Source organism: Phodopus roborovskii, unplaced genomic scaffold (genome assembly GCF_943737965.1).
Source record: "Phodopus roborovskii unplaced genomic scaffold, PHOROB, whole genome shotgun sequence".
Classification (NCBI taxonomy): Eukaryota; Metazoa; Chordata; class Mammalia; order Rodentia; family Cricetidae; genus Phodopus; species Phodopus roborovskii.
In genome coordinates this window covers 6,891,754-6,906,671 of record NW_026126447.1, presented here as the reverse complement: position 1 = coordinate 6,906,671, position 14,918 = coordinate 6,891,754, and positions in this window count along the sequence as shown.

Here is a 14,918-nt window from a genome sequence, read left to right as displayed (position 1 = left end):
TATTGCTATTTGTACTATATCTTTTGCAAACTGTCATTTCATTATCTTATTGGTTGATTGGGTTATTTGATTATTTCTTTAATGTTAAATTTTGAGTCTTTTGTATATTCTGCATATCAATCCTCTACCAGAGTTTTCTCCTATCATATAGATTATATCTTCACTGTTTCCTTTGCTATACAGAAATGCTCTAAGTATACAAGGTCTCATTTGCCAACAGTTAGCATTATTTCCTGAATAACTTGAGTCCTGTTGAGAAACCCCTGCTTATGCCATTATCTTGAAGTGTTTTCCAAATTTGTTCCTACTTTTCTGAGTCTTAAATAAGGTCTCTGATAAACTTGATGATGATTTTTGTGGGGAGTGAGATATAACAATGTAGCTTACATGGCTGTCTAATTTTTAGAGTAACATTTATTGAAAAGACTATCCTCCCCCATGTGTATTTTGGCATTTTGGTCAGAAAACTGTGGCTATATAGATTTATACCTGATTATTATATTCCACTGCTCTACTTGTCTGTTTTTGTGCCTATCCTATATTATTTGCTATTGTGATCTGTTTTGTTACTTGAAATAAACCATAGTAACACCTTCAGCATTACATTCATTTCTCACAAATGATTTGGCCATCTGGGGTATTTTGTACTTCCATATAAAAATTTGAAATGATTTCCCTCTGTTTTTCTGAAGAAGGGGATTTTACTTTTAATGGGGATTGCAGTGAATGTGTATATTGCCTTTGCTAACATAGCCCTTTACACAACATTAATTCTTCTAATATATTAAAAGTAGAGACATTCCATCTTCTGGGTTTTCTTCAATTATTTTCAATATTTTTTAATTCATTTTTATTTCAACTAAAACAACCTTATTTTGCATACCAATCCCAGTTTTCTTTCCTGCCTGTCCTCCTATTCCCTCCTCCAATACCCTAGCCCACCTACCATCTACTCCTCAGGGAGGGTGAGACTTCCCATGGTGGATCACTAAAGTCTGTCACAAAATTTGGGCAGGAACTAGGCCCTTCCACTCTCCCACCTCTGCCCCTATGTATGTAGGCTGAGACAGTATCCCTCCTTAGGGAATGGACTTCCAAAGCCTATTCCTGCACTAGTGATAAATATTGATTCCACTGACAGAGGTCCCATAGACTGCCCAGGCCCCCAAATTGATACCCATATTCACGGGGCCTGGTTTGGTCTTATGCAGGTTGCCCAGCTGTCAGACTAGGGTCCTTGAGCTCCCACTTGCTTATGACAGCTATTTCTGTGGGTTTCCCCAGCATGGTCTTGACCCATTTTATCATCACTCCTCCTTCTCTGCAACGGGATTCCAGGAGTCTTAGTGTTTAGGTACTGTGGTGGGAGATGTCATTCTGTAAACATGTTTCTCATATTGGTTAAAGAATGAAGTACTGTTGGCCAATTGGAAAGCAAGATAGGTGGGACCAGGAGACAAGGAGGAGAGAGGAAGTAGTAGGGAGGAGATTCAAGATGGAGGATGGAGAGAATGCCAGGCCCTCTCTCCAGTAAGATGAGACCATGTGGAAGTACTTAGATTAATAGCAATGGGTTAATAATTAAGACAGAGCTAGCCAGTAAGAAAATAGTAGCTGGCCAACAGAATTATATCTAATGCAGCATCTCTGTGTGTTATTTGGGGCTGGTGCAGTGGTTGGACCAGGTGGCAGAAAAATGCTACTCTTAACAGTAGGATCTCTGCTGCTTCCATCAGCTACTGGATGGCTTGAGGATGGCATTCAAGGTAGTCATCAGTCTCATTATAGGGGAAGGGCATTTAAAGTAGCCTCTCCACTATTGCATAGATTCTCAGTTGGGGTCATCCTTGTGGATTCCTGGAGATTTCCCTAGTGCCAGATTTCTCATTAAACCCATAATAGCTTCCTCAGCTCTGCTATGCTCTCTTTCCATGTTCATTGTTCATTGTTTTTTATTTTTTCTTTCTTTCTTTTTCTTTCTTTCTATTTTTTATTTTTTGTAATTATAGAGGTCTTTCCTTCCTAGGTTATTATATATATATATATATATATATATATATATATATATTTTTTTTTTTAAAGCATGTTTCTTATTCTAATATAGAAAGTCTATGAATTTTTTAATGTTAATTTTGTATGTTGACTCATTGGTGTTTATCAGATCTAAGAATTTTCTTTTTTCTTTTGATAATTTTTTTAAATTTGAAACAAGCTTGTTTTACATGTCAGTCCAAGTTCTGGAACCCTCCCATCCTCCCCTGTTCCCCCCACCAACCCATATCCCATCATCTTTCTGCTCCCCAGTGATGGTGAAGCCTTCCATAGAGGGTCTTCAAGGTCTGTCATATCATTTGGAGCAGGGCCCAGGCCCTTCCCCACTGTCTAGGCTAAGGGAGTGTCCCTCTATGTAGAATGGGCTTCCAAAGTCCATTGTATACTAGGGATAAGTACTGATCCACTGCTGGAGGCCCCATTGACTGCTCAGTCCTCCTAAATAACATCCACATTCAGGGAATCTGGGTTGGTCCTATACTGGTTTCCCAGCTGTCAGACTGGAGTGCATGAACTCCCCCATGTTCATTCAGGTCAGCTATTTCAGTGGTTTTCTCCAAACTGGTTCCTTCACTCATTACTTCTCCCTCTCTGCAACTGGATTGCAGGAGTTGATCTTTGTGTTTCGTTGTGGGTGTCTGCTTCTGCTTCAATCAGTTACTAGATGAAGGTTCTAGGATGGTGTATAAGGTAGTCATCAATCTCATTATCGGGGAAGGGCATTTAAAGTAGCCTCTCTACTATTGCTTAGATTGTTGGCAATCTATAACCTATAATAGCTCCCTCTATTTTGGTGTCTCTTTTCTTGTTCTCCTTTATACTTTCTCTGATTCAATCTTCCTGTTCCCTCTTTCTAATTTTTATTATATTTTATTTATTTTGTAGGCATGTATATGCACATGTCACAGTATACATTTGGCAGTTAGGGGACCATTTATGAGATTGCAACTCAGCTCCCTGTGCTTAGTTACAGCCCATCTCACTGGCCCATATTGAAAGGATTTCTTTGGTTGTATTTGAGGTCTCATATATAGAATCATATCACCGGAAAGGAAGTATAATTTGACTTCTTTTCCTATTTGTACCCCTTTTACTTTCTTCTCTCATGTCTAGTTGGCTATGTTTCAAGTGTATATTGAGTAGGTGGGGGAGTATGGATATTCTTCTTGTGTAGTCTAGAAACGAATCATTTTTGTCCCACTTGCTTTGCTATGCTTGTGGTAGGCAGCCTTTGTTACTTAAAGATAATTTGACTCTCTATGGGAGGCCTCAACTTCTCTGAGGAGCAGATGGGGGGTCGAATAGGTGAAGGGAGGGAGGGGGAACTGGGATTGGTATGTAAAATAAATAAGGTGGTTTTTTAGAAAAGATAAATTTCTGCAACTCCTAGTGTCTTTATGGTAAAACATGGATTGTCACAGGCAGCCTTAATTATTTTAAGATAAGTTACTGTACTCATGGTGCCTTCATGGTAAACCATGAAAGGAAGTTCAGTTTGTCTAAGGCCTTTAGTACATTTGTCACTATTTGGATGTAATTTCTGTCCTTAAATACATAATTATATGTATAGCATTTGTTGATTATTATATGTCAAGCCATCCTCACATCACTAGTATGAAGCCAACTTGATCTTGGTGAATATTTCCATTGTTTCTTGAATTCAGTTTTTAATTCATTAGGAATTTTTGCTTCTAAGTTTACCAGGAAGTGTGTTTTTTGTTGTATGTGTTGTATTTTAATAGTTTGAAAGTGTTCTGTCCTGATTGATTTTCTAGAATAGTTTCTGAAGCAGTCTTCTAAGTTATTCTTCAACAGCCTGTGGATTTCAGTGGTGAATTCATCTGGGTTTCTGCTTTTCTTGGGGGAAATATTTTAAAATCTCAACTCTTGTTTGTTATATATATATTTTTTTTTAAATTTCTTATCACATATGAGTTTACTCTGATAAGATGGGTATACAAAACTTCATTAATTTCTTTTAGATTTTTCCAGCTTAGTGGAAAATCTAATTAGATATGTCCTAATGATTTTCTCAATTTTATTGCTGTCTATAATATATTCCTTTATTGTTTAAATTTATTAGTTTCTTTTTCTCTCTCACTTCCTCTGTCTGATGTTAATTATTTCTTTCTGTGTGTTGACTTGGGATTTGCTTTAATCTTGTTTATCCAAGGCATTAAGGTGCATAATTAAGTTATTTATTTAATCTCTCTCTCTCTCCTAATGTATGTGTTTGTTGCAACATATCACTAAACTTTTAGGACAGTTTTAATTGTTGTGTTTTCATTTTCCTTTCAGTCTAGAATTTATTTTATTTCCCTTTTTCCCTTCAATGACTCATTCATAATCAATTGATTATTTTTCAATCTCCAAGAGTTTGTTTATGTTCTGTAGTTTCTCTTAGTGTTTATTTCTTCTTTTATTAATTTGCAGTGAGAAAGAATATGAGAATTATTTCAATTTTCTTATATTTTTAAGACTTTCTTTGCACCAAATGATGCGATTTATTTTTGAGAGAAATGATGAGCTGCAGAGATCAATAATGTCATCTAAGTCATATCTAAGTCTAATTCTGTTTACTTTTGGGGATGACTGATTAACTAGTATGAATGGAATATTAAAATTACCTAGTGTATTAGTCAGGATTCTCTAGAGGAACAGAACTTACAGAGTGAATGTCTATATATATGAAGAATGGCTATTTGTTAGAATGGCTTATAGACTGTGGTCCAGCTAATTTAACAATGGCTGTCTATGAACAGAAGTCCAAGAATGTAATAGTAGTTCAATCCATGAGGCTGAATGTCTCAGGTGGTCTTCAGCATATGCTAGAATGCTGAAGTAGGCTTTAATGCCAGTGATGGAATGGACTTTATAGTGACAGCTAGAGGAAGCAGATAATGCAGTAGAGACAGAAAGAGACAAAAATAGAGACAGAGACTGGGTGGGCCTTTGAAACCTCATAGCACCTCCAGTGACACATTTATTCCAACAAGGCCATGCCTCCTAATCCTAATCTTTTTAAATAGCTCCATTCCCTGGTGACTAAGCATTCAAATTTAGGTATCTACAGGGGCTGGGAGGCATTCTTATGCAAACCACCTAACCTACTAATATTGTGTTTGGGTAGTCTGTACTTTTATATGCAGTACTATCTGCTTTGTGAAACTATGCAGCCTGTGTTAGTTGTATATGTGTTTACAATTAAACAGTTTCATAGTATAAATCTCTATAGTGATTGCACATGTCTTTAATCCCAGCACTCAGGAGGCAAAAGCAGGTGAATCTCTGTGAGTTCCAGGCCAGCCTGGTTTACAAAGCAAGTTCCAGGGCAGGTTTAAAAGTTACACAGGGAAACCCTGTCTTGAAAAACAAAACAAAACACCTTTGTGTATAGGCCACATAGAAAAATAACCAAATTTACTGTAAATAGAATCTATATACTTAAAAGTTAATTTTAAAATTGATATATAAAATTAGGGGTAGATGTTGATAGAGATATTCAAAGTAAATGATGCAATTTATATACATCAAATTCTATTAAGAAGAGTAGATATACACATGCAAACAAATGAATGAAAACTTTTGTAAACACACTAAATACACTAAACATACACACACACACACACACACACACACACACAGTACCAAAGTGGGTTAAAGAACTTAAATAGAAGAATAAAATTCTACAGCTTTTCAAACAATGGAAAGTTGGATAATATTGGATTTAATATGGTTGCTTAAATATAGCAAAGGTGTAGGCCACTGTATTGGTGTACAGTGAGATATTGTCTTATAGACATCAACCTGGAATATATAGTGAAATATTTTGTAAAAGTTCAGAGATCCTAGAGTTGTATATAAGAAATGAAATTTAAAGTTTAACAAGGGTCTTTCTTTTGCTGATATGTAATTTTACTACTTAGCTCTTTCATACTTGAAAGATTTTGATCTTCATGGAATGTTTGGAACAGATTAAAAGGTGTTACTTTGTTATATGTGGTGTGTCACTGGGGGTGGACATTGAGGTGTCAAAAGCTTATACTGCCATCCCCCCCATTCTCTCTATCTCTTGCTTGTTGATGTAACTCTCAGCTACTTCTCCAATGCCATACTTGTCTGCTATTGTGTTTCCAGCAATGATGGCCGTGGAATCTAACCCTGTGGAACTGTGAGTTCCAAATTAAATGGTTTCTTTTATACAAAAATCAACAAATTAATTATTTTTTGTTTTGTTTTGTTTTTTCGATGGTTTCCCCGTATTGCTTTGGAGCCTGTCCTGGAACTAGCTCTGTAGACAGGGCTGGCCTGGAACTCACAGAGATCCAAGTGCCTCTTTCTTCCTAGTGCTGGGATTTGAGGCATGTACCACCAATTCCCAGCTAATTAATTAATTTTTAAAAGTTAAAAAAATAGAAAGAAGAGAGTTTTCTAGACATTCCTATTTCCATATTATATTTTTCCTGACAGAAACCTACTTTAATTCAGAATATAAATCATGGCCATTTTTATAAGTCAGTATTCAGAAGGATAACTGGTTTTCCAGTACTTTACAGGATTGGTACATTATTCTGTCCCATTTGAGTATTACCCATACTCTAACCTGGAATGTCTTCAGCCCTGAGTTTCAGTTTTCAAATACTTGAACATTTACTATGCGTGGCTGAAAAATGTTTTCCCACAAATGGAATTGTTCATATGTATGCAAAGTATATAATATAAAAATTTAGAACTACTATTTCCCTGACACCCTCTTGTATAGTCTTTTTTATAACCTCTGTTTAAGGGAAAGAGGCAAATTGCCTCATAATTTGACATAGTCTGAATTTGGCCTAGCCTCAGCCTCCAAATGTGTTGTGAAGAAGAACGGTGAGGTTACCTTGAGACTGCAGGGATGGCATGAGAGCATCTTCACTTTCTGATTCCAGTAGCTTTGTGCCTGGTGGCCAGAGGAGAGAACATGACTGTCTTTGAAGCTGCTCAAAAAGTAACAGGTAATTATGGCTGAAATACTTTTGTCTCCTTATGCTCCTTTTCCTACAAGAAAAAGGCTTGTATTGGGACTATTTTGGCTTGATTGTGCCTTCTGGCCACAGGTCTCTCAAGCAGTGCTTCTCTGGCACAAAAAAAGTCAAAATCAGCAGCAACAGCTCAGGCAACTCACTGATCAGCTGCTTGTCAACCCAGTTTTGTTAATCTTTCTATATTAGTCTATGAATCTAAGTTTTCAAGATAAACTAATTTAAAATTACTACCCAATAATTATAAAACCATGCAATGATTAAGAGAATTACCAAATTGTTAACATAGAACTATCTTTGAAATTTTGGAATATGGATAATTTACTTGTGGTTTATATTTTTATTCAATTTTTCTTCAATATGTCCATAAAATTTTTTCAAAAATTAAAAATAAATATTTAGAGATATAAAAATTTAGCCTTGTGACCTAGACAAAGGCCTAAAAGTTCCAGTAGAATCATTTATGAATGGCATATTTTTTACTTCTTCTCGGGCTATCAATGAACACAATTTATTCTTAATATCTGATTTCGAAGGTCATAATATTATATTATAATCCTAAAACTTAGATACTACACATTTATCTAAAAAAAGGTATAGCACTTGATACTTAATAATTAATGTAGCCAATATAGAGATTTGACTTAAAGATTAATCATAGCAAAATTTGCATGCATTTCAGCCAATTCTGTGTACACATAATCACATATGTGTGTTACTTTAGCTCAATTCTACATATTTATTGAATTTGCCCTATTGAATTTTAATGCCAGTGTACAAAACAAATATTTACATCCTATGTAAACATTAATGAAACATATTTGGTATGAAAGTTATGCATGAGTTCAATGAAGAATAGCTATAAGCAAATTGGCTAGCCAGCATTGGATAAATTTCCATTTCTTGGGGCTTCCATTAAAGAAGAGTTGCAAAGAGTATCAGAAAAAAAATTATTGAAAGTTCATACTTAATATTAACTAGGACTTATTAATAATGATGCAAAGGCTGCTATTAATATATACATCCAGAACTTAAATATAGACTTTAGTTTTTATAAATGTTTATGTTTATAGTATTGGATTGTTCTGATGAACTTTCCATTTGAAATTCTTTCTGCTAGATTCATAGCATAGTAGTAACTGGGCTAACACTAGGCTACTTGCTAATGATACCGAATGCCATAATGGTGTAAATCATATAATTTAAACATTTTTAATGCTAAATGTTCAAAATGTTAATGTTCAGGGAATTAGGAGGTATGCATTATTATTTTTGAGGTTGTTAGTGTTATTTTTACTATTTGTTTGGAAAATGTACTTGAAATTTTATAAATTCTTATGTTCTCTAACACAACTAAAAATAAGTTGAAATAGTGGATTTTTAATTATTTTAAAATTTCAAGTACATTTTCCAAAATTAAGTTTCCAGGTGAGCAAAAACCTATGAGTTTTCAAACTAAATTGCAATCACTAAATAATACTATTTTTGCCAAATGTGCATAACTGGTCAAGTATATATCCCAGAGACAATGTCTGTTATGTTTCTTTCTAGAATGACAATACTAGGAAACAGGTATTTTAAAACTATCCTCAATATCCTAGGGCCAGCCTACAGAAGCTGACACATCTGTGGCCCAAGGAGACCAGGTCACTTCTGAAGCTGGTAGTACTTGGTACTCATGGTAGTGGTTTTGAAGTCATGGAAGATAAATGATTCAGGAAGTTGTCTCAGTTAGAATTCTACTGTAGTGATAAAGGACCATGGGTAGGAAAAGATTTATTTCAGCTTAAAATTGCAAAGCACAGTCCATCACATTACAAAATTTGGCAGTTAGCACAAAGTACAGTATTGGCCCCCTCTGGAACATATTTTCTGTTTGCTGACTCTGAGGAAACACTCCCCGGAAGTCTTTACATTAGTAATTGTGATATTTCCTTAATTGCACCTGATTCTTAAGCCCCAGCTGACCAATATCAATTGTCCCAGTAAGACAAAGGTTTCACTTTTGCGGCTCTTAATTCCAAATACCAAATATCTCCAATAGAGTCTTAAAGGGACTCTCAATCTTCCCTCTGAAATTTCAGAAGACAGCCCTCCATTGTCTGCACCACCCTCAACATTATTGGCTAAATTCCGAGAAAACAACCTGGCCAGGTCTGTAACAGTAATACTTCACTCTCTGATATCTATTAGGCACTATTAACAGTAATCACACACTCCTTGGTTTCTAAGAGGGTTTCTATTGCTGTGACAAAACACCATATCCAAGAACAATCCAGAAAGGAAGTTGATTTCAGGGTAGATTTCCACAGATTAGTTCATCAACGATGTAAATGAGGTCATGGGAGAATCTCAAGGTAAGAACCTGAATGCAAAACTGATGCCAAGGTCATGAAGGAGAGCTGCTTACAGGCTTTCTCCCCAGGGTTTTCTCATCCTATTTTTAGACACTTCTTGACCACCTGCCCAGGTAGAACACCCTCATAGTGAGGTTGGCCCTTCATCAATCATCAACCAGGCACCACAGGTTTGCCCGCAGCCCAATCTTATAGGAGCCTGTTCTCAACTGAGATCTCCTCTTCCAAAATAACTATGGCTTTTTACAAATTACAAAATTATAACTATAACAGAGGTCGTGGAGTCATGTCCAATAGTTTCCAAAAGCAGCTGAGGCTAGTTAATGTATAGCAGGGTAGAAGTCCCTGTAAAAGGGTCCTTGTAGGTAATTGTGTGAAACTAGAATATGAGGCCTAAGTTGCAATGGAGATCCAGGATACTGGCAATGCTAGAACCCTGTGGTGTCCACCAAAGAAATTTGTGAAAAAGGAGTGGAAAGAGTCTAAGAGAAAAGCTATGTATGTTGTGACTAGCAGAGCTGAAGAGATAGAAACCTGATCACTTTGGAACCCAGGCAATTTCATCACAAGGCCCAGATATGTATATGGGTCTTCCTGTTGGTCTTTGGTTGTTTCTTTGCTCCTCGGTATACATAGAGTTTTCTACACCAGAATGGGAATATTTATTCAGTGACATTGTAGTTTTAACCTTCTTTTAATTTTATGAGTACTTTCTGTTAAAAGATTATCTTGAATTCTAAAAATTTAGACTTTTAATTTATAAACTTCAAATCATTAAAGACTACAGGGAATTTAAAATGATCTGACAGATATACATGACCCCACCTGGATAGCATTGCCCTACATGTGGAATTGGGGTGGTCAGGGTGCATGTGAGGGGGCAGAGAGGGTAAAAGGGAGGGAGTGAGGGAGGAATAGAGGGAACTGGGATCAACATGTAAAATAATAAAATAAAAAAAGACTATAGGGACTTTAAAGGTGAATTTATACTTTGCATGTAAGATGAACATGAAGATTTGGAGGCAAAGGCTAGAAGGTTACAATTTCAATGTAAGTTGAGCAGATTTGAGCTGTAATGATTAATACTGATTCTATAGGATTTAGAATCATAAAAAAAAAAAAAAAACAAACCTCCTGGAACACCTATTGGGGGTTATAGAGTATAAATTAGCCTCTGGTAATGCCCATGAGGGATTATCTTGATTAGGTTACTTGAAGTAGAATCCTGAGAAATGACTCCTGGACTGTATAAAAAAAGAGCCAGTGAAATATAATTTACAAAGTTCCAGTAGGCAAGAAGGTACATCTGGCACAGGACCTTGCCACTAAGAGTAAGGATTAAAGTTAGATCTCACATGGGAAGGAGATAAACCAGTCGTGCAACCTATTCTCTTAACACATACAATGCACACTTGCACACACCCCAAGTGCTGGCAAGAAGGTGGACAAGATAAATCCCATCTGTACTGTTGGTAGAAAAGCCAACTACTTCAGCCATTATGGAAGTCAACATGAAGGTTTGTCAAAATATTAGGCACACTCATAGTTGGGGGGAGGCATCCAAGAAAACACACACACATACACAATAAATACATAGATAAATATTAATAAAATGAAATGAAAGGGAGAAACTCAGCTGAGTACAAACTTCTGCATCACTTTCTGTTTCTTGACAGTGACACTGTGTGAGTCGCACACCTGTCATTCCTGTTGCCATGATAGACTGTGTCTTGGAACTATGAATTGGAATCTACGTTTCTCCCCTTAGTTTCATTCAATAGATATTTTGTCTTAGCATCATATAAATTGTGAATGCTATATAAAATTAAAGTATAAGTAAAAGCAAGAGGTCTAGCAGAAGAAGCATGTTTGAGAACATGTTTTGACTTCCACGGGACTGGTCTTCAAGCATTAATATTTTTTCCTGGTATAAGACCAGTGAATCTTAAGGAAATCAACCCCCCACCAGAATGGAAATGAGAAATAAGTTCCATTTTATGAGAATAATAAAAATTTTTTGTTTTTCATTTATTAATTTATTGTTGAGTATAGAATCCATTTTATACATAGTACTAATATACATTATACATATACTAATAATAAGAAAAGTATACCAAAATTTTTTAAATGAGTATTAAGTAATTGCTATGGTCAACATACAATTTCCCAATGCTCAAATTTCTTGATATTCTAATCATTCATAACCTTGAGCTAATTAAAGCATCATTGTAACACCTTGGTATAAATATTTATTACTGAAAGTTGTTAAAAAGTTCACATCAAAAATTCCAAATATCATTATTCTAGATCTAAATAAGCATTAGTGTTAATATCTTATAACCAAAGCTGCAAGTTTTTCCTTTTGTGCAAAAGTTTTTTTTTTCTAACGTAATACATCATGTTTACAGTTTCTCTTCCCTGTATCACTCCCAATACTTCCCTCTTCCTATCACATTCTGATCCACCCCATTTCTGTCTCTAATCTCATTAGAAAACAAACAGGCTTCTAAGAGATAATAGAATACAATACAACAAAACAAAAACTAACATACCGGGATCAAACAAAACAAGCAAACAGGAGGAAAAGTGACCAAGAGAAAGCATGAGAAACAGAAACCCACTCATTCAGACATCCAGGAAACAATAAAACACTAAACTAGAAGACATAATATGTATGCAAAAGACCCAATACAGACCTGGGAAAGCTCTGTGCATTTTGCTTCAGTCTCGGTAAATTCATATGAACTTTGATCATGTTGATTTAGAAGATCTTATTATCTTGGTGTCCTCCATCCTTTCTGTTTCTTCTTATGCTCTTTCTTCCTCTTCTTCTTCAGGGTTCTCTGAGTCCTAAGGAGGATTTGGTGGATAAATCCCACTAAGACTGAACATTTCAAGGCCTCTCTCTCTATGCATATTGTCTAGTAGTGGGTCTCTAAATTTGTTTCCATCTATTGTAGGAGGACGCTTCTCTGATGATGGTTCAGCAAGATACTGATCTATGAGTACAGCAGAGTGTCATTAGGAGTCATTTTATTGCTTGGTTTCTTTAGGAGAACACTATATCCCCCCCCCCTAAGACTACAGTCTATTTAGTGTCAGATTATAGTCAGGCAAGCAGTGTTGGGTATGAGCTTAAAGCCAATCAGATAATAGTTGGTTATCCAACATTGGTTGTCTCACAGTATCCAAGCTTTGTGCCACTATGACATGAGTACATTTTGTGGGCAGGTCATCATTGTAGATTAAAGGGTTTGTAGCTGGGTTAGTATTTATACTTCTTCTCTGGGCAAAGTAAATTCCAGTACCATGAGTACTAGTCCATAGAGGTGAACACTCCAGATAGACATCAACTTGACTTCTCCATAGTAAATGATTATATAATTATTGTCTTCAGCAATACAGCCTTACTGTCAATTTGTGGAAAGCAACCAGTACTTAGAAATAATCTTGGTTGTTTGGTAGTTTTCATGTGGCCCCTTTGACAAAAGGGTGTATTAAATATAACTAGGTTATTTTGGTGATAAGAATTGTCCAGTTTGGATTTCAGTAGGGGATTTGTCTGTCCCATAATTTAACAATTCCCTATAGTCAAACTTCATATATGTAAAAGCATCCATTTGCTTGAAGATTTAATGTTTTTATTTTTTTTTTGATGGCTGAGTTATACTTTATCACTTCATCTCTAGGTCTTTGACATATTTCTTGTCACCATAGTGAAATCAGCATCAGAAATATTTGAAAAGAAGGAAGGTATCCTATGACTATCAAAACACATTGTAGGTATTGCTTAGAGTCTAAAGTTTACAAGTAAGCTCTTAGTCAGCTAAGCTAGCTCAAAGCATAAAATCAGATATGACAAGTCTAACAAGGAATTTTAACCATGGGGATATTAAAATACTGCTTCTACATAGTCTATAAATGGAACCAGTTTTTACTTGGAGTGTTGGTTCTCCAAGCACCAACAGATCCATTCTCTAGACCTCTGGTAGTATTATACCTAGCAAGCTGGAGGTTTGCACCAAACACAGACCGACCTATGTGTTTTGATCACCCTATGTTAAGGGAAACTGCTCTTCAATAGAAAAATTCTCCCAAGCACATTTACAGAAGCATTTACAGGCCTTTTACTGGTCTCAGTTTTAAATGATAAATCATGTTACATGTTTTTTCTCATTTTAATAAGGATTAAAACATCAGAATTTGGGCCTATGTTATTCTCTAATCAAGAATTCAGGAACACAGTATGTACTCACTCATATATGGATTTTAGAACTAGATCAAATGATCACCAGCCTATAATTCACATCACCACAGGAACTAGGATACAAGGTGTATTCTAAGAGATTCATATAAAGTCCCTCACATAACTGGGAAGAGACAAGTCCCCCAGAGCTCAGGTGAAGTGGGGGAGGACAGTGAATGGAGAGAGAAGTAGGAGAAAATGAGGGGGAGGGGAGGAAGGCATGTGCGACCAGGAGGATTGAGCCTGGTTAGGAATAGAAGATAGGAAAGAGAGAGAGACAGAGACACAGAGAGAGAACATAAAAAAGGGAGCCAATATTGGTTTGAAGATAAAGTTGAACACAAAGAAAGGTCGAGAGAACTACAAGACTGCTCCCAACTAACAATCTCAGCTTCCGTGGAAAGGCTATCATAAATGCCCTTCCCAGAGAGTGAGATCAACAACTAACTTCTCCATGGAGCCCTCAACTAATGCCTGTTGAAAATAGGAGCAAACACCCATACATAAACACTGAGTCGAACTAGAACCCAGAAGCAGATGGAGAGGACAAGACCATGCAGTAGAAGCACATAGAGACAGCTTACCTGAACAAGGAGGAGCTAAGGGCCACTAGACTGATAGCTGGGAAGCCAGCAGTGGACTGACTCAGGCTCCCCTGAATATGGGTCTCAGCCAGAAGGTCTGAGCAGTCTAAGAGACCTCAGACAGTGGAGCCAGGATGTATCCCTGGTGCACAAAAGGACTTTGCAAACATATCCCCCATGGAGGGATAACTGCCTTATTCTAGAGACAGGAGAGAAGCCCTAGTCCCTACTTCACAGGACCTGTCACATCTACATGACCCCAACTGGATGGCATTCCCCTACATATGGATTGTGGTGGGGGGATGGGAGGGGAGGGTGTTTAGAGTGCATGTGAGAGGGCAGAGAGGGTAAAAAGGAGGGAAGGAGGGAGGGAGGACTGGAGGGGAGGGAGGGAGGGAGGGAAAGGGAACTGGGATCGACATGTAAAATAATAAATTAAAAAAAAAAAATGCTTTGACTCCAAAATTTAACTTGAAGAACAAGTTACTGGGGAAAAGGATTTCTATTTTTGTTTCCACAGAAAATGAAAAGATGTGGATTCCTTCCAGACTAATGTGGTTTGATCATGCCAGACCACCTGAAACAGAGTACAAGCTGATCCTACATTCAAAACAGCTGGACAAAACAGCCCTACAGACTACAGCTAGGATATCTGAAT